Source organism: Sciurus vulgaris, assembly GCF_902686455.1.
Source record: "Sciurus vulgaris genome assembly, contig: HiC_scaffold_616_arrow_ctg1, whole genome shotgun sequence".
Taxonomy (NCBI): domain Eukaryota; kingdom Metazoa; phylum Chordata; class Mammalia; order Rodentia; family Sciuridae; genus Sciurus; species Sciurus vulgaris.
In genome coordinates, this window is record NW_027632404.1 from 1,222,908 (window position 1) to 1,246,021 (window position 23,114).

Sequence of the window (23,114 nt, forward strand, 5' to 3'; positions counted from 1 at the left end):
AACATCATAAAGGCTATTTATGCTAAGCCCATGGCCAATATCATTCTTAGTGGAGAAAAATTGAAAGCATTCCCTTTAAAAATGGGAACAAGACAGGGAAGTCTTCTTTTACAACTTCTATTCAACATTGTTCTTGGAATACGAGCCAGAGCAATCAGACAAAAGAAATGAAAGGGATATGAATAAGAAAAGAGAAACTTAAGCTGTCACTATTTGCTGAAGACATGATTCTATACTGAGAGGATCCAAAAAACTCCTCCAGAAAACTTCTAGACCTCATCAATGAATTCAGCAAAATAGCAGGCAATCAAATCAACACACATATATCTAAAGCTCTTTTATTCAAAAGCAATGAAACATCTGAAAGGGAAATGAGGAAATGAACTGCATTTGCAATAGCCTTAAAAAAAAAAAAAAAAAAAAAAAAAAAAAAAAAAAAAAAAACAACTTTGGAATCAATCTAACCAAAGAGGCAAAAGATGTCTACACTGAAAATTACAAAACATTGAAGAAAGAAATTGAGGAATACCTTAGAAGATGGAAAGATCTCCCATGTTCTTGGATAGGCAGAATTAATATTGTCAAAATGGCCATACTACATAAAGTGCTATTCAGATCCAATGCAATTCCAATTAAAATCCCAATGATGTACCTTACAGAAATAGAGCAAGCAATTATGAAATTCATCTGGAAAATAAGAATTGCTAAAGCAATTCTCAGTAGAAAGAGCGATGCAGCGGGTATCGCAATACCAGATCTTCAACTCTATTACAAAGCAGTAGTAACAAAAATGGCATGGTATTGGTACCACAATAGACAGGTAGATCAATGGTACAGAATAGAGGACATGGAAACAAACCCAAATAAATACAATTTTCTCATACTAGACAAAGGTACCAAAAATATGCAATGGAGAAAAGATAGCCTCTTCATCAAATGGTGCTGGGAAAACTGTAAATCCATATGCAAGAGAATGAAATTAAGTCCCTGTCTCTCACCCTGCACAAAAATCAACTCAAAATGGATTAAGGACCTCAGAATCAGACCAGAGACCCTGCATCTTATAGAAGAAAAATTAGGTCCAAACCTTCAACTTGTTGGCTTAGGATCAGACTTCCTTAACAGGACTCCCATAGCACAAGAAATAAAAGCTAGAATCAACCACTGGGATAGATTCAAACTAAAAAGCTTTCTCTCAGGAAAGGAAACTATCAGCAATGTGAAGAGAGAGCCTACAGAGTGGAGAATATCTTTGCCACTCATACTTCATATAGAGCGCTAATTTCCAGAATCTATAAAGAACTCAAAAAACTCTACACCAAGAATACAAATAATCCAATCAACAAATTGGCTAAGGAAATGAACAGACACTTCACAGAAGAAGATGTACAAGCAATCAACAGATATATGAAAAATTGTTCAACATCTCTAGTAATAAGAGAAATGCAAATCTAAACTACCCTAAGATTTCATCTCACCCCAATTAGAATGGAGATTATCAAGAACACAAGCAACAATAGGTGTTGGTGAGGATGTGGGAAAAAAGATACACTCATACATTGCTGGAAAGCAGTATGGAGATTCCTCAGAAAGCTTGGAATGGAACCACCATTTGACCCAGCTATCCTACTCCTTCGCCTATACCCAAAGGACTTAAAATCAGCATACAACAGAGATACAGACACATCCATGTTCACAGCTTCTCAATTCACTATAGTCAGATTGTTGAACCAATGTAGATGTCCTTCAGTTGATGAATGGATAATGAAACTGTGGCATATATATACAATGGAATATTACTCCGCCTTGAAGAATGATAAAATTATGGCATTTGCAGGCAAATGGATGAAATTGGAGACTATTGTGCTAAGTGAGATAAGCCAATCTCAAAAAACTAAAGGATGAATGATCTCGCTGATAAGCAGATGAGGACATACAAGGGGGCGTAAGAGGGGTTAGCTTTAGGGTTAGGGTTAGGTTTAGGGTTAGGGATAAGGAAGGTGGTAAGAATGGAGGAAGGAAGGACTGTATAGAGGGAAAAGAGGGGTGGGAGGGGTGGGGGGAAGGGAAAAAATAACAGAATGAATCAAACAAGATTGTCCTATGCAATTTTATGATTTTAATTAAAATAAATAAATAATAAAAAAAGAAGACATTATCCATGGTCCACGTACATTAAAGTCTAATTAGATCTCTGATTCTAGAAGATTAAATAATTTAAATTACCATTCAACAATGGGCATAAAATATTTATATTGTAGCAAACCCTGTAGCAGGCTGTAAGGAGAAAAAGTGGACACATTAGTAATACACCCACTCTTTATGGGTTACAAGCAGTAGCAATACACATACACAAGGATTTAATGATATGATAAAAGTGTTAAATGGAGACACAATCAGAAATGGTCTGAGGGTAAAGGTGGGTGGCCCCCTGAGGTTTGTGTACCCCAGAAAGATAAAGAGCTGCTATCTTGATTATTTGCAGTCCAACTATTCTCATAACACTGGTACTTTTTATTAACAAAATACATACTACTAGCCTTATTAAAAATAAAGTAGTGACTGGAGATATAACTTGGTTTGTAGAGTGCATGCCTCCCATATAAAGAACCCTGGATTAAATCCCCAGCACAACAAAATGGAATAAGAGAAAAAAAAAAATAAAAACTGTGTTTAATGGTAATTCAGTAGGAATATAATTGTGAAAAAGTGCTATATCACAAGGGATAAAGAAGGTATATGAAGAAAGGAAGGCAAGTCAAAACAGATGTTCAATGACTTTAGCCCTCTTCCGAACTTAAATTAATTAGTATTTGTACTTAGTTTGCTTATGGTAAGATATTTTCATGTGTTAAAATTTCTTCTTGAAATAGCAGAAAACAAATTCTGTAAAACTGTTCTGCAAGTCCATCACTTAGGAGTGCTCTAGGCAAAGGCAAGAGAACCAAAGATGGGACTACACAAATCTGTGGCCCATAACTACACTTACAGAAGGTTGATGAGTAGACCTTCAGAGCCCTGGGCATGCACTCATACCTTTTACTCAAAATGATGCTGAGCTGAATGGTTGGATGCCTAAGAAACAATTTGGTTCTTAAGTTATTTTATGATTTGAAGCTTTGACCTTGCTAGTGTGTCCTTTACAAACATAGTGTACATGATTATTTTCCATGGAAACCAGTAACCTGGGTATCGAGTGTCTTCTAATTCTAATGTACCTGAGGAAACCTGTAAAGGTAGTCGTCAATCAGGATCACTAGTGGCAGGGCTTTCCTAGCTGCCTGATCAACATACCATTCTTTCTCTCCTCCTCAGCAGTCTTTCCTTCAGGTAATGTGTTGCAGGATACTTGAGCACACTAAGAGTGCACAGCATACTCTGTTTGCTGAGTGTGGTGCACACGTTGGCTGTTCAAAGATTCATCCCCCAGTCAGGCAAGGTCTCAGAGAGCTGAAAGTCCAAAATTAGGAACCCAAGGTGAAAGGCTCAGACTCTGAAGCCACTTACAATCAATGTGGGGACAGGATTTCAGGAAGGTATGTGGACACTTTTTTTTAAAGTGTTTAATTCAAACCTATAATTTGTAGATCCTAAAATTTTGATCCACAGCCCACTGTTCTCACACTTGACCAGTGAAAACAAAATGCTGCAAGAATCACTGCTCTCCAAAAGAAGGTAACTGCACCTTTTCTAACATTTCTTGAAAATATACATTTGACAGTTCACACACCTCAACATAGACGGCAATGCAATGCACATATGGGCTAATTCTGTTCTACTAGAGAATGTCCACAAAGTTCCTCTTAAAGGCTTTTTTTTTGGACTTCTGCAATGCTTTGCCCATTATTTTCTCATTTCTGCCCTGACACTTGGTACAATACCGTTTTTTCTTTTGCTTGTAACTGAGTCCCAAGTAGGAGAAGTAGAACCATCGAGTGAAGGCACTTGCTATTTCCACAAGGTATCATTTCCCCATAGGCCACCTGATTGCAGAGACAGTATGTTGGCTCATTTACATTGCTTGGAAAGTTTGCAGGGTGTGCTTCCTTCTGTGCTTTGGCCCTGAAGCCTGTTCTCTGAGGTTTTTGCATTCTTTCCCTTCAGTGCTCCTGAGGTGATGTCATCAAGGTCATGATTATTATTAGATATATTCATCACTTTGATTCACATTGTTGAGTGGCCACAGGGTATGCTCGTAATTCAGCTTTTCTGCCTGTGCAACTGTCTTATTCTTTGTCTTCTTTTGGCCAGCTTTGCAGCTGTTGCCAGTGGTGTCCTTGGTCTCTTGAGGTGCCTCAAAGTGTTCCACATGACTGTCCACTTGTCTGGCCTGGCTCTCTGCCAGTTCCACCATATGACTCAGGATCTGAATCTTCTCATTGCCCAGCTCCTGGCACCAAATCAGGGCTCTCTGGATGTAGCACGGCACTCGGCATTTTTGAGCACCATCTGTGTATTTTTTCAACTTCTCATAATGTTCACCCAGTTCTTTCAGAATTTCTTGTATTTTGCTTCAATTTCCTGCATTACTGAGACTTGTCTCTTCAGGTTTAAAGGCAGAGAGTCAATACAGGCCAGGTAATCCTCCACATAGTTCACCAGGTGGACCTGCTTCCTGTTGGCAGAACTCAGCATGGTTCAGACTGAAGCCCCCTCCACCCTGCTTGGTTTTCTGTTTCTTCCTGCACCCCTCCCCCTAAAATCAGATCTGCAAAATGCAGACCTCTTGTTCTCCCATAACCCCTGGGTCTCCCAGGAATCCGACCCATCTGGCTAGAAGTTGCACCTGCCCAGGCCATAAAACCCAGCATGAACTAGCAGACCATGGAGAAGGGGGCTCCCAGATGAACCCTCACTGGTCTGGCACCGTGTGGGGGTGGGAAGGCAGCTCCTAGTAGGACACACACCGGAGAGGGTCAAGGGTCGAGAGTCAAGGGCCACTCACTGCCGTGCTAGGTAGGGGGGCCCAGCCTGGAGAGCAGAGCCACACTTGTCCCCTAAGTGGACACTTTAAAACGACCCCATCATGTGAAAGCCCTGAGCACTTCAGACCCTTTAGTGAGCACCCTCCCAAAAGGCCTCCTGAAACTCACCCTGAAAGGCATTATCCCTGACCCAGGAAAGCAAACTAAATACACCTGGCACTAGTAGGCCCTGTCCCTGGGGTGCAGTGGGGACATGGAGGTGTCTGCATCCCCAGGACCTCCACGGCAACTGTCAGCAGACCACGCCACCTCTCGTGCTCGCCAGTGCCCAAACAAGGACACGAGGGCCAGAAGCAGTGCTATGCTCTCCTGGGATCTCCTCCCCACAGGTGTCTCTGGCCCCTAAAGCAGATCTCGCATGGTTTGGAACTCAGACAAGGGGAGTCCACACTGGGCGGATCCATGCAGGAAATGCCCAGGCCGCTGGTGTTTTTTGCACGTGCCCAGCTCTCAGGCGGTGCTGGTGTTGGACAGATGGATGCACAGTGTAGGTGTGGACCTGCCCACTCCACATGTGCCAGCATTCTGGAGGCCTCAGCATAGTGTCCAGTGTTAGTGTCTGGCTGCTTCAGAGCTGGTGGAGACACATTCAAACTTAGAAAGTGTATTCATTTGTCTTTCTAAAGTTGTATATTCATCAGAAAGTTTTTCTCTTATTCCTTGTCATCAAGGGGATGGGTCTATTGTCACAGGAAGTGCCATGACTAGGTTTTATCATACTACCAGTGCACCTATGGCTTTCTGATCAAAGTCAAGTGTACCTCTCATATTTGTTGAATTTATTAACAAAGAACATACAATTTTTATTATATTTAAAAGGTTATCAAATTTGAATGAGTAGAAGCAGGGGTTTGACATGTTGTATTATGAGCTGAACATAGTGCAAATTTGTTTGATCATTTTGGGAGGTTGGCATAATGACTTCTGCCCTGTTCTATGATCAAATGTCTGGCATGCACCATTTTTTGGCAGTGAGAATTGAACCAAATGACCATTGTAGCATGTCCTAGGCAAGCACCGAGCTACATACATTTCCAGCCATTTGAATGTTTTATTTTGAGACAGGGTCTTGCCTAATTGCCCAGGTGGGTCTCAAATATGTCATCCCCCTTCCTTAGGCTGCCAAGTGCTGCAGTAACAGCACTTTTTGTCAACTTGCCTGGCTTGTCCTGGAGAATTTGATGTATTATATGCTTCGAATGTGTCCTTTCCTAAGCTAGACCATATCCATTTTCTCTTGTTAACAGTCAGTAAAGGTGTTCTTGTTTTGATGTATGCTTAATATGAACATGCTTTATGATGAGGCACTACTGTTTATGATAGTCTAGCTGTGTGATCCACTCTGAGAATATTTTTATTTTGAGAGTGTCCACTCTTTCAGGTCCAACATGTTTTGCTAAAAGAAGTGATTATTTATTTTGAACATGATTATGTAAATAAGACATAGATTTTTTTTTTCTTTTGTGGTTCTGGAGGTTGAACTCAGGGCCTCCTGCATGCTAGACAATTGCTCTTCAGTTGAACTACATCCCCAGCACCTGGATCTTTTAGTTATCATAAATTTTATGACCAGATAGTGATAATAAAATCACTTAGAAGTTCAACTCAATTTGGAACCATTCAAGAGTTTGGACCTCCAATAATGGTTTGTGATTTCTAAAAGGAAAAGTAATTTTCCAAAACATAGCAGCATCTAATATTATCCATGGACAATGTTTCCCCAGTTTCTCCACTTCCTGCAGAGCATTGTGGAGGTGATGGACTCTGTTGTCCTTCTAACCTGTTCTGCTAACTAGGCATCATCGACTGTGCTTGCCACTCCTGTTTATCTTTTTCTTGTCTTTGACTATTTATCAAATGACAATTTGAATTTATTACTGCTAAAGAGTATGAATAGAAATAAAAAATGGATAATGATTCTTTGGGATAAGTGACCCAGTCACAGTGAAAGTCCCTCTTTTTAGGAAGTTCAGTCATGAGTTGAAATAGTCTCTAAAATGTTATTTTTTCCTCTAGCACTAGTGGTCAAGTTTTTAGAATCCACACCTAGTACCTAGTGACTGCATAAAAATATAAGTTGACTTATGTGTGTTTTTTATTTCAACATAAAACCTGTAAAAGTGGTACTATCTTGAATTATATATTAGGTGAAATGTTTTATTTTTCTGTTAAAATAATTTTTGGGTTCATAGTAAAATACACAACTAGTTAGAATGTCAGTTATCAGCAATTATAATTGTATAAACAACCAAGTGTTTGAAAACATAACCATGTCTTAAGGATTTATTTTTGAGTAGTTTTGTCTTTATAAAGAAATTGCAAAGAAAGTGCAGAGATTTCCAGGTAGCCTCATCCTCATTTTTATTTTGATATGACTTATGTGCACTGTCTCAGATTGGTTAACATCCTAGAAAAGGTGTCATGAAGAACAAACACTAGTGTGCTATCACTAAGTGCAGTTGCATTTCCTTTGGATTCTCAGTTCTGCCTCTCTTCTTCCAAGACCCCATCCATAATCTCAAATGACATTCAATTCCTATCCCTATAGACATCTCTTTGGGTGAGAACAGTTTCTCATACCTTCCTTTCAGAACTTTTTACATTATTCTCTATTGGGGTTTACTTTTAATATTCATATTTATTCTGGGCTGTGGGTCTTGGGAGGCAGGTCGCAGATGTGGACAGCATCTCTGTCACCTAAGACCCAAAAGGGGAATGTAATATTAGTACTGACTGTGCTCACCTGGCTGAGGCAGGTCCTTTCAGGTGTCTCATTGGGAGTTTCTAATTCTGTGTGTCCACTTTGTGATCTTCTGGAGGAAATCACCCTGCATGAAGCTATAGAAATAGCTGTATTGTGGCCCTTTCATACTACACAATATCCATATAGTAGCATCTAAAACTCATAAATTAGCTGTCCTGTGGCCTTTATGACTAATGCAATATCCATAAGATACCCTATAATATAACAGATATTCTGTAGCATTTAACACATGAATAATGTCTCTGCTTTTTTCTTTCAGTGTGACTACTTTCAAATAATACTTCTTATTTTTAGGGTCTCTCCTGACCCTGAAAAGCACAGTCGACTCATTCCCAGAACCATGGTGCATATGAGAACATCATATTCTTCACCAATTCTACACTGCATCTCTTTAGGACCTCCATCAAAATTAACAACATTCTATAAAAGGGCTTTACAAATCTTTGCACTAGACCTACTGGAAGACTAGGTTGCAAATTCCCCCTGTTCCATGGACAATGTTTCCCCAGTTTATCCACTGGATAATATTAGATGCTGCTATGTTTTGAATGCTATCATCAGGAGCTAACACTTATTCATCCCCAAATCATACAATTTGACTTCAAATTGATGCAAAATCTGATGCAGAGAGAAACTGACTGAGAGAAGCCAGGGCCAAGGGTGGCTATCTTTGGTCCTCACCTTTTGCTTTTCCAGATGACATTGAGGTTCACATGGAAAGTGCTGATGTGTGCAAGTCCACTTCACTTGCATGGAGTCTGGAATGTTCCAAAGAAACCTGGTAATTGCAAAAGACTAGTGCAGTTGTCATTTTGAAGTTACTGCCATTGCAACCTGGTGAGCATTGTCTTCTTCAAGAACTTGTTGATGATATACCCCGATGAGCCTACTCGTGAGAATGATCTAACCTATGAGGTCCTGAGAGTTGACTCATGTCAAGGAACACATTCTCTTTAGAAATGCAGGTTACTGGGGAAGCACTGCTAACTTTCACTGAAGCTTCATGCTAAAATTCTGATTGGAAAAGGCTTGCATGTCCAACTGGTACTCGTTCTACTGTGGAAATTCAGTGGATAAAATGAGGAGAAAAAGTTGAGATGAGGGAGGGTTGGAATATAAAACAGAGGTTTTCTTTTTTTTCCCCATTTGAGGGGCCAGAAATTTGAACGCTGGCCCTTGCACCTGCTAGGCGAGTGCTCTCCAAAACAAGCTATTTCTTCAGCTCCAGAGGAGACCTTTTAAGTACCCTCTAGATCCTCTACTACACTGACTTTGTCAAATTATCTGCAGAAAACCCAGCCCCAGACAAAGTCAATGAATTTCTAAGGAATTCTTCATCTTTCTTTTCACAGCAATCCTGCAAGGAACCGTTAGTGCACGACAAGACCCACAATCTAGGGATGGGTCATGAGAGGAAATGTTTATCACTGTCTATTGAAGGCGGAAAAGGTATGTAGCGGATCAGTGAACAGAAAATAATGTCAGTAAGCATGGAGGCTGGGGGACAGGAAGAGGGACAGGCACATGTGGGAATCAGAATATGCTCAGGTTGTCAGGACAAAGTGAGATTTCTGGGATCATTCACAACTGGAACCCTAGCCATTCCAATCACAATATGCTGATTCCTTCCTCACTCCTCTTTCTCCTCCTGACATTTTCCTTGGAAAATCTCTAATCTGGAGATATCTGGGTAAAAGACACAACCTAGTGGAGAATCTGGATCTTGCCAACCATCTCATTTATGGGGGAGGTAGAGGAAGTCATTTCTCCTGGGCAAAGCTATTTTCCCTAAATTATGGAATTCCTCAGCAACTCAGCCAGATAATATCAGTAAATCTACACAGGCAAAGGGAAGTGGTGATGGCCCAAGGTGCCTGGGGTTCCAGGAGTGATATTTCATGACATGAAAAAAAATTCCTCATCCAATATCTACCTGCCGCATGTTACATTTGCAGCTCTTTCTCTCAAGATTCAATGGAGTGAGGTAAGTGGCTAAAAGTCATATCTGGGATCTCTCAATCATTCAACTGCAATCTGTTCCACTCTGAAAATGGCCTCAGTAGGTTTCCAGTGCTTCTGTGCCCTGAGAGCCAAAGATGGGAGAGCAACTCTATTCAAAGTGGAAGGGGAAGGCTTAGGGCATGGCGTGTATGAAGGGCATGGAGGCTGCCGTCTCCACTTGGAGGATGCACTTTGTCTCTCACCCCAGAGGTGTTCTCTGGGCCTTGGGCAACCCAAATGTTGAGAAGGGGCTTCTGTGACCTCATGCTTGCACCACCAAGAGTGCTGGAGATCACTTGCCTGCTGTTGTCAGGCCTCAGTTTCCCCACATTTTCTTTCCTGCTTATATTTGCAGGTTGGTGTGTAAAGGTTAATTGGGGTCCAGCTACATGGGTTAAGAGGAGAGCTAACAATGAGGCAAGCATGCAGGATAGTGAAAAGCAAGAAGTGGCTCTCATGGGAAAGCCAGTCCAGTGTATTTTCTTTTCCAGGGTCATATTAAGTTACATTAGGTTACATATTACAGTTATCTTTGTTCATGTCTAGATCACATAACTTGCTTGCTTCTTGGAGTACAGTAAGACCAATGGTTATTATAATAAGATAATGTCTCTAGGCCTCAAGAACCGAGGAGTTGCAGGGCATTTCTAAGTCATTCAAACAGAGCATCTATTGTGTCCTGAGGCATTTGCTCAACTGAAAGGACCTTTGCTCCTCTGTACATTGATATGAAATCCCTACAACTCCCATTTTTGTTTTGTATGGACTTTAGAATAAACATGACATCTTCTGTTCAAGGAAGATGGAGGGAGAAAGCAAGGCAAAGATTGGCAAAAATAAGCACAGTATAATAAGGCAAATATCAATAAATGTTCTCCAATAAAAAGTTCTTTGATCTATGTAAAATTTGGTAGCCATGAGGTTAACCAATCTAAAAAACCCCATCTTCCATCCTCTTTTTGCACCTTCTTTACAATGTCTTCAAGATGATTCAATTACCTTTAAATGGGGTTACTATTATTAGTTAAAAGAAAACAACACAAATTATTAAATTCTGGCATCCCTTATGATGTGACATCAGCAAGTAATCAATAGCTGCCATATTATCAAGAATAGATTGATGATACAAATTTCAAAAGAATTAACAATTTTTCCTAAGTACTTGGGCACCACCAACAAGGATACAATCACACAGAAATAACACAATAATAGTCAGTATAATTGTGGAATTCTGGGCAAGTTTGGCAAACAGAACTGTAACCAACTTTTCCAGGGTATATTCTAAATCCATTTGGGCTAGAAATTGCTGAGAAGATGTTGTTAAAATATTTATATCCCCCAAGTCACTAGATGATTAGAAGACTGAGAGTTTCTTGGGCCTCTTGTTCTTATTGGATGTTCCTTCTTTGAAATAGGGTCCACAGTAAAATAGAATTTGGGAATCACATTGAGATGTCCTTGATGCCAACTCATGACGATTGGTGGATCTCACACATCTGGCAGAAATCCAGACAGGACCTGTAGGAGTAATAACAGCAGCCTATCCTCTTCCACATGCAATTAAAGGTTCAGGGTCCTGCCATATTGGATCTGGTGGAACTTGGTATTTTACCTAAATCTTTGATAGGAATTCCTCAGGGGAAAAGTACTTGTCCAAGAGAGAGGACCAATGATGTGTATTATCTTTATACTGTACATTAAGAGCATTTGTTATGAACAAGGCAATATTGAGAGCATTATTAACATGAGCAAGACTAGGTTCCCTTTTTGTTTTCTTTTAAAAGGCACATTTAAATTGTGTGATGTGAATGTTCAAATAAAGCCTGCCCATTAGGATTGTTAGGAATAACACAGGAGAGAATTATATTCCATTGATTGCAAAATTTAGCAAAGGAACTAGAAATATAAGTAGGGGCATTCTCAGTTTTTAAAAAATAAGGTTTGCGCATGTTGGCAGTGCAAAGGAGCACATGAGAGATACAGGCTGAGACCATCTCTGAACAAGGTGCACTGATCCATATAAGACCTGGGAATGTTTCTGAGGTAAAATGTAAAAAGAAATAGGGGTGAAAAGGAGAAAAATTAGTTATATTTTTCTGCCTAAGTGTATTATAATATATACCTCGAGGTTTTACTGTTTCCCAAGTGGGGGGAAAAAAAGGGTTTGAAATGAGAACAATTATTAACAATGATATGGGCCTGTTGAAAGGAAACAGAAAAGGTTTTCATTAAAAAAATAAACATTTTGATGAAAAATTGTGTGATGTCATGGCGTCTGAAAAGAGAGGATAAAGTGATTTTATAGCAGCATCAGCATGAGCATTTCCTTCCGTGAGATGTCCATAAATATTAGTGTGGCTACATATATGAGGAAGAAATACTACAACTGTATGATCCTGTAAAAGAGATTGAAGAGTAGTAAGCAGGGATAACACATTAGAGTCCAAATGAGGTGACCGAATTGCAGAGAAAATGTAAGGTATCAGTTTGGCTATATACTGAGAATCTGTAGTGATGTTCAATGTTGTGGGAAACATATCAAAAGCCAAAATAATTGCAGCTAATTTTGCTCACTGAGGAGAAGCTTGAGGCAATGTGTAATAATCAGTCAATTTTTTATCAGTGAATATAGATAATAATCCCTGTTGTTTTCCTCCATCAGTACAGACAGTAATCCCACTGAAAAATGGAATGGAGGAAATTATAGAAGGAGCAAGAGACTTGACACAAGGAAAGACACTCATTCTGAGGTGCATGAAAAGCAATAGGATCTAAAAATTTAGTTAAGACAGTTTGAGAATATGAATTGTAAATACTGTAAATGTTAAGTCTTTCTATAAGTAAGATAAATTACATGAATATCTGTTCCTGTTAGAGATAAAATATGAGGAAACTCTGAGATAAATTGAACATACATATCAGCATTTTTTTTCCTAAAAAGTGAGGAGAATATGACCACTCTATTACAAACAAGATTTTATTATAAATGGCAACAGCTTCAGTAAAGGCATAAGGCTTTCCTGTAAAGATTATTAGAGATAAAAGAACATTGAGTGTTTGGAGCCTATCTATAAGAACTGTAAATAATTTCTTATTAACATGCTGAAGAGGTGCAGTGAGTAAAGGAGCTAACTGAAAAAACTGATGGGATTATGTTGTTTTCTCAGCAGCTAAAAAAAAGGTGACAACATATCAGTAGTTAAAGAAATATATGGTGAAGCCCAATTAAAATGTCTTAAAATTTGCTGTAAATGAACTAAGAAGAATTTGGAGAAAGTGTCAGTTTTGCAACATGAAGAATGGGATAAAATTGGAGTATTTTACATCCTTATTAGTTAATAGGGAGTTGTTGAATTTTTTCTGTGGCCACATAGAGGACAGATTGTAATAGAATGTGCTGCATTTTACTTAAATTATGTTCTGTAAGTATTGACCCAGTAATAAGTACATCATCCATGAAATGATAAACAAGAATATGTAGGAATAATTGTCAGAAACACTGAAGAGCATTAATCAGAAAATGTTGATATAATGTGGGTCTACTGAACATACCTTGAGTAAGAACTTATTACTGATATTTATCAGCAGGTTATGGTGATTGAAAACAGGAACTCTGAAGGCAATTTTTTCTTGATCATCAGGAAAGAGGGGAAGAGTTAAAAAAAAGTTTTTAAGTCTACTAAATATAAAGAAAAACTTGAGGAATTAAATTAGGATTAGGCAATCAATTCATTGAAGTGGACCCATATTTTTATACATTTATTAATTTCTCTTAAATCTTGTAATAATCTCCATTTCCCTGATTACTTGTCTATGATAAAAATGTGTGTATTCTATGAACTGGTAGAAGGTTCAGTATGTCCCAATTTTAACTGATCTTGAATGAGAGTTTCTGCAGCTGCCACCTTCTCCTTAGATAATGACCATTGTTTTACCCAGACAGGAATGGTGACCTTTCACCTTCATGGCAAGGTGGTCTATGCCACAGAGACAACTATAAAAAAGGCAATTCCATAGGCATTTGTAACTTGTGTAAGATGTCATTTCCCCTTAAAGGAAACTGAATAGTCATAACATATGGTTGAATGTGAGTAATAACTTGTTGTGAGTTGGAAGGGATGAAGCATTGAAAACATAGAGACCTTTTAGATACCTGTTTATTATTTCCTCTGGTGCTCCAAAGGATTACCCTCTGAAAGGGCCATGCACAAGGCCACATTGAGACACGTATAACTGGTGTCAGCACTGGTGTCCAATAGCCCCATGATTGAGTGCTCATTAAAAAAAGGGTTAATTTTTCTCTATTTTCAGTAATAGGTAAACATGCTCCTATATGACTGGAACCAAATTCTGTATTTCCTCTTTCACTTAGGGGTTGTTGGGCAGTAATATAAGAATGACAATTAATTGAACTATGGAGGATCCTTTGGGGAGAATTAAAGGCCTATGAGACCAAATTGAATGTTTATTACACCAGTGTAATCAGAATCATTCACTTCAGAAATTATAGATTTTCCTTCTTTAGCACTGTGAGAGTGGGACAAAATTAAACCAAAGTTACCTTTAGGTAGAAGTCCTTGAGTTTGGTTAAGAATTTTATAAACTTCCCCAGGGAGATATATGTGAGCATCCTCAGTAGTAATCAAATCTAATCCCTTTAGTAGCATAAAAGTGTTTGTGGAAGGGGCTTCTGTTTTAACTGGAAACATCTCTGAAGGAGACATCTGCATATTCAGATGAGAAGGGTTCCTCTTCCTTTGACCTTTGATCAGGAGGTGACCCATAATTGTGTTTCCTTACATGTCTGTTTTAGATCTGCATTGATTAGCCCAGTAAAATCCTTTATGACACATTGGACATTTCTGACTGGGCTTCTTTTCCCAGTCCCCCTTTTTTAAAAATCTTATTGTCCTTCTGAAGATGACCAAGATTTTTACAAATGCAACAAGGTTTATCAAAGTCATGTCCACTCCTGGAAACTTGGGTGGCGTGCAACTAAAACTCCCTGGTCTGTTGAGGGGTGAAGGGGGGGGTTGGAAAATAAATATTCACAGACACAGACCTTGAAGATTAAGCTGGGATCAGGTGGAGCTCTGCTCTCTGATGGAGATGCAGATCTAAAGAGTTATGCCAACAATCTTTATTTATATACATCTCATTATCAGGTTAAAGACTACACAATTCTTTATATTCAGGAAAGATACAGAAATTAGGACATTCTATGTTATTTATCTGTAGTTGTAATACAGAGTTGGAAAGGTCAATGAGAAGAGCTTTGTGTAGCTCTTAAGAAAGTACATTGCTAAATGTTAATGTAAGGCAGTCAGGAAACTGGAAGCAGAGCTGGTGAAATGTTGTGGTTGTCTAGCATAAGAATTCCTTCCTTTCCTGGAGCTGTGTGCCTGAGGTCAAGGTCAGAGCTAATAGGACTGTTGCACAAAGCCTGCTCATGCAAGGCATTGCCACAGCAGCTAAGCACCTGTGCCCTTGCATAGAAACTTTCCCAGGCTCTGGGCATGCCACAGATGAGGTTATCAGAGACACCCAATCACAGTCACTGCTCTCCCAACCTCTGTCACCACTCTCCACAGGTGGGGTTGAGCCCCATGGTGCCTCTTGTTGCTTGAAATAAGAAAAAAATTTTTGCATTAACTTCTCATTAAAAGTTACACCAACTTGACAAGTCACTACCAGGCACAGAGACTGCGGGTGGGTGCAGGGCACTTCCCTGGGTACATGCCAGGGCAACCCCACATACTCTGGGTCCAAGACCCACAGTATTCCCTCCCCCTGCCTTACCTGCTCTGGTCCCACCTGGCCCACAGCACCTGGGCACCCTGTCCATGAAAGTCAGTCCTGCAAGTCTTTCCCTGAGTGAGTACTGAAATGCAGCTGTCTGCAGTATCCACCCCAGTTCTCTAGGGTCCAAGCCTATGTTAGAAGCTGCAAGATCAGCTGCAAAATTGCAGGAGGGTGGGAGGGGGTGAATCCAGATGGGAACCGCCTCTCTGGGTCATCTGCTTCTGCACAGGTGGCACATGTAAAGGGACCCTTAATGGGGAGCCGTGACTGCTGCCCAGGTAGAGGTGACAGTGAGCCAGTTCTCTTTCTTCTCAGTGCTTGTCAGGGCAGAGGTGTGGCAGGTGGCCACCAGGACTGGCCAGGCAACATGACCTACTGCAGTGTCACTTCATACCTTCCCATTCCAGCGCCAGGGTACAGGGCCCTTGGTGGTTTGATGTGGCACAGTGCACCCTGAACTAGCAGGCTGGTAAGGTTTCAGGGACCCTCCTGGCCATGACCCTGCACCAACACCTGGGACACTGGTGCTAGGTGGTAGGGAGAAAACTCAACCCTGGTGGTGTCAGATGTTGGGCTAAGCTGGTGTTTCAACTGCTATTGTTCTGGGTGCCCTCGGAGAGTTGGTATGTGCTTGACACTCGTGTCACCATGGGGCACTGGCCTGTTTGTGGACCAGGCTCTGTGGATGGGGTGGGGGTTAAAAGGCAGGGTGCCACCCGAGTGTCATAGGGTGGGTGTAGGCTTGGTGGATCTCCATCTGGGTTGGGCTCTGGGGTGCAACACCAGGAACTTGGTGAGCATGAGCTTCTGGATCCCTGCCTTTTCCTTGGAGTCACTGGGTCAGGGAGCATCGCTAGGTCTGGAGGCTATGGGTGGGTTAATGTGATGTGCCTTTAATCCACAAGTCATCCATGAGAGGAAAAATGAGCTACTGAGTGTACACCATGCTGCTCCTTTTGTATTTCTTAATCAAAGCCATTAAAAACGTTTAAAGCTGCAACTCCACCCTCTGCTCCATCAAAGAATGCTGGAGACTCATCCCATTACTGTGATTAATGGTGGGTTGATTAGTGTGTGAGTCTCAGCATTGCCGACTTTTTATCTAAGAATGACTAACATTCAGTGGACTTCAAATGTCAAGTGCCAATCACAGCGACCCACCCTTTTAGTCCTCTCCACTGGGCCCTGTCCTCCATGTCCCCCAAGGCCTGGTTTCCAATCCCAAGTGGGTGTTGTGTAATTTCTGGAGCAATACTTTCAGTATCCACAGCTTTGCCAGTCTACTGTTTCTCCCTCTGTTCACGTCTATTTAGAAAACAGAAGTGAGCTGTTAAATAGGGAAGGAGGATCTGCTGATTTCAAATGACTTTTTGAAAATGGAGATGCAATCTCTTTTGCAAGAACTTTCCAACCTAAACCTGAATTTCCCACCTAAACTTTTACAAGTCTGCTAGGTAGCGTCTTCTTTCACAGAAGTTTGCTCTTAAAAAATTATTAATATTTTTCTTTTGTGGGGTCTTGGAAATGCATGAGTGAACTTGTTTTGCTGCTAGCTGCTTTAGAAAAATTAACTATTTAGTATATTTAGTACCTGTATCTTCAAATACTGCTACACTAAGAAGCTACTTACTCTGGGTTTGATGGAAGTTGCCAGTATTGACTCTGTTCTGGGTCAGGTGAAGGTGATTTAGGTGAGTCAGTGATTTCCATTTGATAACATTTTTAATGTCTGAACTCAACTATGGTCAGATAGTGTGACAAAATAACTTTTAAATTAAAGTTTATCTTATGTTTTAGAGTCATTTTTCTCCCTCAGGCTTTCATAAATGCCTCCTTTCGTGTTTTACCACATGAAAACAAATTGCTCTACTTCGAGTTAACTCTTCCATTACTTATAAAAGTTTATTTCATATATCTGTGATTTTTGCTTAATGATTTAGTATGTGAGGAAAGAATTAGATCATTTTGTAAAATGGAATCTGTGGATTGAATAATTCATAGCTATTCTTGGATTCACCATAATTAAAGATAAACTTTTTGTTCACATTTTCCTGTATCGTTACAAGCTCCATTAAAATATTAAGGGTTAAATATTTTCAAGATTATTTTATTGTTTTTCTCCTGAACTTCTAAAGAAGCACATAATTTCAACTTCATTAATTTATAGAAAAAAATGCGCATGTATTTTTAATGGGAACATTGTGCACTGTGATGTAGTATTGAAATGTATAATTAATTTGAGGAAAACAGTATTTATGGAGAAAAACATGGATGTCAAACCAGTTGTGTTCCTGGAAGACATTTTTATGAACTATCTAGAAAGTACTGCTTGTGACTATTGTTTACACTTTTTCATTTTTTATGCTTGCTTTACCAGACTTCTAAGGAAAATTTGGCTAATGTTAGAATGATAATCACTTGTATATCAGTTCAGTATGGTTCAATCATTTAAAGTTTTATTTATTCAATTAGGGTAATTTTATTCTTAAACAATTATAGATTTATATGGAGTTGTGTTAAGAAAAAGAGAGACATTCTCTGCTCACTTTATATAGAACCCCCCAGCGTTCACACTGTAACATTAAAGATGATATAGCTCAGGTATAGAACATTTCAATCACAAATACCCTTCATGCTGACCACTGAGTCACACCTATTTTCTCCTGCTGCCCTCCCCACTACTCATGGCCACCATTAAGCCTCTTCTCTTTTTATGAATTCATCATTTAAAAAATATTTTACAGAAATATACTATGGAAACTTTACTGATTTAAAATATATTATAATCATTTTGTGATTTATTCAGTTTGTTGTGTATATCATAAGGTGTAACACATCTTAATCATCCCACCTTAAAGCACCCAGAAACCACTTCTGATGTGAGAACTTACCCAAGAGAATTTATTAAGTTGACAGAGTGCCTGACCACAAGGATGCGAGAGAGAGAGAATGGTGGGGGAGCTATTCTTAGATAATGTAATTTCATAGGCTAAAAACAATCTGACCAACAAATGATGAGAAACCAATGACTGACTAGGAAGTTCTCAGGCTAACAATATAGGTTGTTAAATGGCATGGGGGGGGGCAGAATAATGGTGGAAGCAAACTGGCAGATCTGATGCTAATTTTCATCACTTTTTTTTTTTTATAGATACCAGGGGTGGGACAATTGTCTTTCTTCTGTAGCTTCTTCCTGTTAGTGAGGGGTGTAGAGTCTCATTCTTGTAAAAAGAAAATTAAGGAGGGCTTCAAGCAGGAGCACAGTTTTTGGAGTCAAAGGTGTCAACAGTGAATTGCAGGTATCGCCTTTGGGTGTCAGGGCCTGGTAGTCTTGAAGAAGAAGTGGTTGATTGACTGATTGGTTGGTAAACTTCTGTGTATGATCTTGTAGAAACTTCTGCAGGCAATTTTAGCAGGAATGGTCCTGTTTAGAAAGATCTGTAGGTCTTGAAACAACCAAAAATTTCTGACTCTGGCAGATTCTCTTGATAGTTATCAGGCACCCCTGCCTGCCTAAGAATCTCTTTTGTAGTCTCCAGTCCTTATTATTTGGGTTAGCACAAGTGTACATCTTAAATTACATTTTATTATTGTTTATTCTTTTAAATGCCCAGGAATGGTTATGTTTTGGTTTTAATTGTTTTTCTAGGTGTTCAATTATAATTATTTTACTGCAAAAATTCCCAAATATAACACAAGTATATTGAACAGTATTTGCCATCTCATTTCTGTTGGAAAAAAGTCCTAGAAATAGTAGATTAGACATTTTATAGACATCAACATATTATTTGTTTGACCACCTAGACAGACTTAAGTAATTTTAAAGATATTTTACCTTCATTTGTTTACCCAATTTAAATTAAACCTTTTAAAATCACATGAATTAAAGCTAATTGGATCAATTTTCTAAACTTTAATTTCATGAGTGCTTGTTATTTGTGTCAATTTTGATATCATGTACATGATATTTTGATGCACATATATAGACAGACAAGACAATATCAGACAACACAATATACACATAACAAAAGAAAAGGTCTTGTAGTTTTTTGTAAGTAAATCTCCATGAAATATTATAGATGTTTTAAGAAACAAACTTTAGAGTTGAATAAAAAATAGAACTGATAAGAAAAGCATTAATCTAGGTAAGTAAGATCAAAATTATGAGCTCAAAATATACCATTTAAGGAAAAACAAAAGTCTAGAAAAAAATATCAATGGCCACTAATTATACTATGAGATGGAGAATAAGGTAGAAGTCAGAGGAGAGGGAGAAAGAATGAGAGAGAGGGAGAAGGAAAGAGAGTCTTAAAACCATTTTTCTGTGTTTCAGTCCAGAAATTTAAAATGGACAATTTTTTTTCATTCATGTCTCAGATTGGTCCCTAGCTGAGTCTGCTAGCTTACATTCCATTGCAAGGGAAATTGCTTCCTTGGGATTATTAACCCTTGTTAAGTTCTTAGCTTGGGTTTGGCTGAACAGGTGAGGGGTATTGTTAAATCCTTGAGGCAACATTTTCTAGGTAAATTAAGATCCACTGTCTGGTTCCTTAAAGGTAAACAGAAATCATGACTGAGAGTCTAGGGTATACAGAAAAAGGCATCTTTTAAATCTAACATCATAAGAGTAGGTAAGATACTAAAATTTCTTAATGAAGTTTGCAGAGTTGGAGGTGAAGAAGCCTAACCACAAGTCTATCTGGGAAAGATCAGAGAGTGTGTAAGGAATATGAACTCTGATTATTCTCTTCACACCAGCCCCCTCCCATAGGGAAGCTAGAACATGTGCCTGAGGCCTCATTGCAGGAGGACTGGGTGGAAAGGGCAGAAGTCAAAACAGAGATGGGCAAAGGAGGCAAAGGAGCAGGAGCCAATTGGGCCTCTGCTCTATGAGACCAGTATGGGGGTGGCTCATTAGCTGGGTCAAAGTCAAAGTTAGGAGGGGAGAAGCCAAAAGAAGATGTTCAGGTTTTAAGGAAGAACAAAGACTCATAGAATTTGTATGCCATTAAGTGGTCATTTTGATTGATTTTCTGAAGGATACTGTGGCCAAATATCATTACACAAGTGAATACCTTTTGGTCGTTGTAGGCCAGATGAGGAGGTTTAAGACTATCTAGTAGACATCTCAGGAGTGAATCTGCCAGAATGGAGGACCCAGATCCCATGGTGGAGACTGATAAATAGCCAAGTCAGCATCTAAGTCATCCCGAGGTCACAGACTAGTTGACTGGAGATGAGGAGGCAGCACAATGATGGGAGTTGTCACCCCCATCAGTGTGTGCCAGGCAAAAGGCAAGGGGCTTAAAGACCTGGTGGCATGAATTTTGAGAGAAAAACTAAAGAGGAGCCTTAACCCAGAGAGGAAATCTGCACCATAAACATTGGGGATCCACCCATCAGAAAAGGTAAAATAAGGACACCAGCTGTAATTGTAAAAATCATGGCTGGGGGAGCCCCCACTCCTCAACTTCCTCCAGGCACTGCATAACCAATAGTCATATCTCATAGGAGTGTACTATGAAAAATTTACCAATCTGAAGCTGGTGATGGATATGCAACCAAGTGTCAGGGTGAATGGAAAGTGAGAACAGCATCAGAGGGTCTGGTTCAAAAGATGGGATTCCACTCACCTAAGTGGCAATAGAAAAGCCCATCCAAATCATGGCACAAATGAAAGCACCCAGAAACCATTCCTGATGTGGGGAATTCACACAAGAGATTTCATTAAGCAGACAGGCAGAGTGCACAAAAGGGTGACAGAGAGAGAATGGCGGGGGAGCTATTCTTAGGTAGTAGAATTTTGTGGGCTAATAACAATCTGACCAATGATTAACGAGGAAGTTTGTGGGCTAAGAATCTAGGTTGTAAAATTGTGTGTTGGGGGAGAATAATGGTGGCAGCAAAATGGCAGATCTGATGCCAATACCATGTATAAACAACTGAATACAACCCAGCAGGAAAAGGAAGAAGGGAAATTCAGATCATATAATCTTCACAGGTGGGAGGGAAAACAGGAAGCTGAAGGGCACAGCTTTTATAATTTTCTTATATGAGGGGTCAGTAAAAATGTTCCTCAAAGAACCAGATAGCAAATATCTAGCTTTTGCAGGCTGCTTGGTCTCTTCCACAACTTCTCAACTCTTCCCATACAACTGTAAAAGAATCTCAGCCAAGATGTGAACAAATCAGCGATGTACTCCAATAAAATTTTAACCGAAGAAACACAAGACAGGCAGAGGGTGGGGACACTGGTAAATGTGCCTCTTGGGCAATAGTTTGAGTAGATTAGCAGTAGTAGTAACAAAAGAAACAGAAAAGTAGTAGTACTTGTGATTTGCACATGCTGTTCAGAACAAAACCCCATTCTTGTAGGAAAGCAGAGGGAACAAGATATAAATGGGCAGTGAGCAATGCATGGCTCAGAACTGAGGCAGAGACAAAATTTAAATTGAGTACTGGGAGATTCTAGCCTGTGATTTCATCCCTGCCTTTATTGCCTCTTAAATGTTCACCTCATTATCCAGGAAATTGGAAACTGGAAGATTGTTGACCTCTCATTTACTCAGACATACTGAGATTCTGCAGAAGGAGACCAAGCCATGAAAAGCCAAGAGGCTTTCTAAAAATCAGTTGTTGAAAGCAAAATGAAACCTTTCTCTTGGTTCCCATGCACAACTATAAACATGCTTCCAGTAAATACAGAAGCAAATTTGGCATCTGCAGAGAACTTATGAAGTGTTCTCAATGTCTCAATTATTCTTAATAACAGCCCTATTATAGAGACAAAACTGACTTCTTTGATCTCATACTACATGTAAGAAATAAAGTCCAAAACAATAATTGATTTGCCAAAGATCATACAAACAAGAAGAGGTGGAGCTGAGATTTGAACCTGGTTTGTTGTCTGATCCAGGTTCTGCATCATCAAACTGTACTGACTATGGCTTCCTGTTTACTTCACTTCACAGCACTTTAGAGCTTGAGGGATTTGCATTACATCCCTAAGGAGTATTCAGAAGTCTCTGCAGTTTTGAAATAGTGATATGCTGAACTTAGAGGTCGCAGCATCAAACAGGAATTAAGCAGTGACTCTGCTGTCACCATAATGATCATCTATGATCTTAAAGTTCTTAATACATTGCCAGACCGAAGAACAACTACAAATAATTTCTAGAGGAGTTACCTTTTAGTAACTATCTAGTCTTTTGTAATAATGTTTTCTAATAGTGCTTAAAGGTGTTATGTTTCTCCTCCCATTCTTATTCTCCAAGCTCTTGAATAACTGAAGATTCATAAACAGTTTTATGTAATAATAATTCACAGACCTGTGTGCCCTTTAAATATTTTCCTTAAGCTCTAACAGTCTGTAAAATCAACACTGGACACCTGACCAGAATGCTGATGTGACAGAGTCAATACAGAGATTTTTATGGACACAAGACTCCTTTGATCTGCCTTTCTATAATCCACTCAATTTTGACACTCCATTACTTCACTAATGCCCAGTAACCTGCCATTTTCATATTTCAATAATATTCTATAAATGAAATCAACAGCAA

At 39.4% G+C, this 23,114-nt stretch overlaps 1 pseudogene across 1 annotated transcript; it reads right to left on the reverse strand.

Annotated features, from left to right (window-relative positions):
* Positions 1-4,008: 4,008 nt before the first annotated feature.
* LOC306652854 (inhibitor of growth protein 1-like) lies at positions 4,009-4,635 on the reverse strand (annotated as a pseudogene). The gene has a single exon. The product of its transcript is annotated as an inhibitor of growth protein 1-like (transcript).
* Between the last annotated feature and the right edge of the window lie 18,479 nt (positions 4,636-23,114).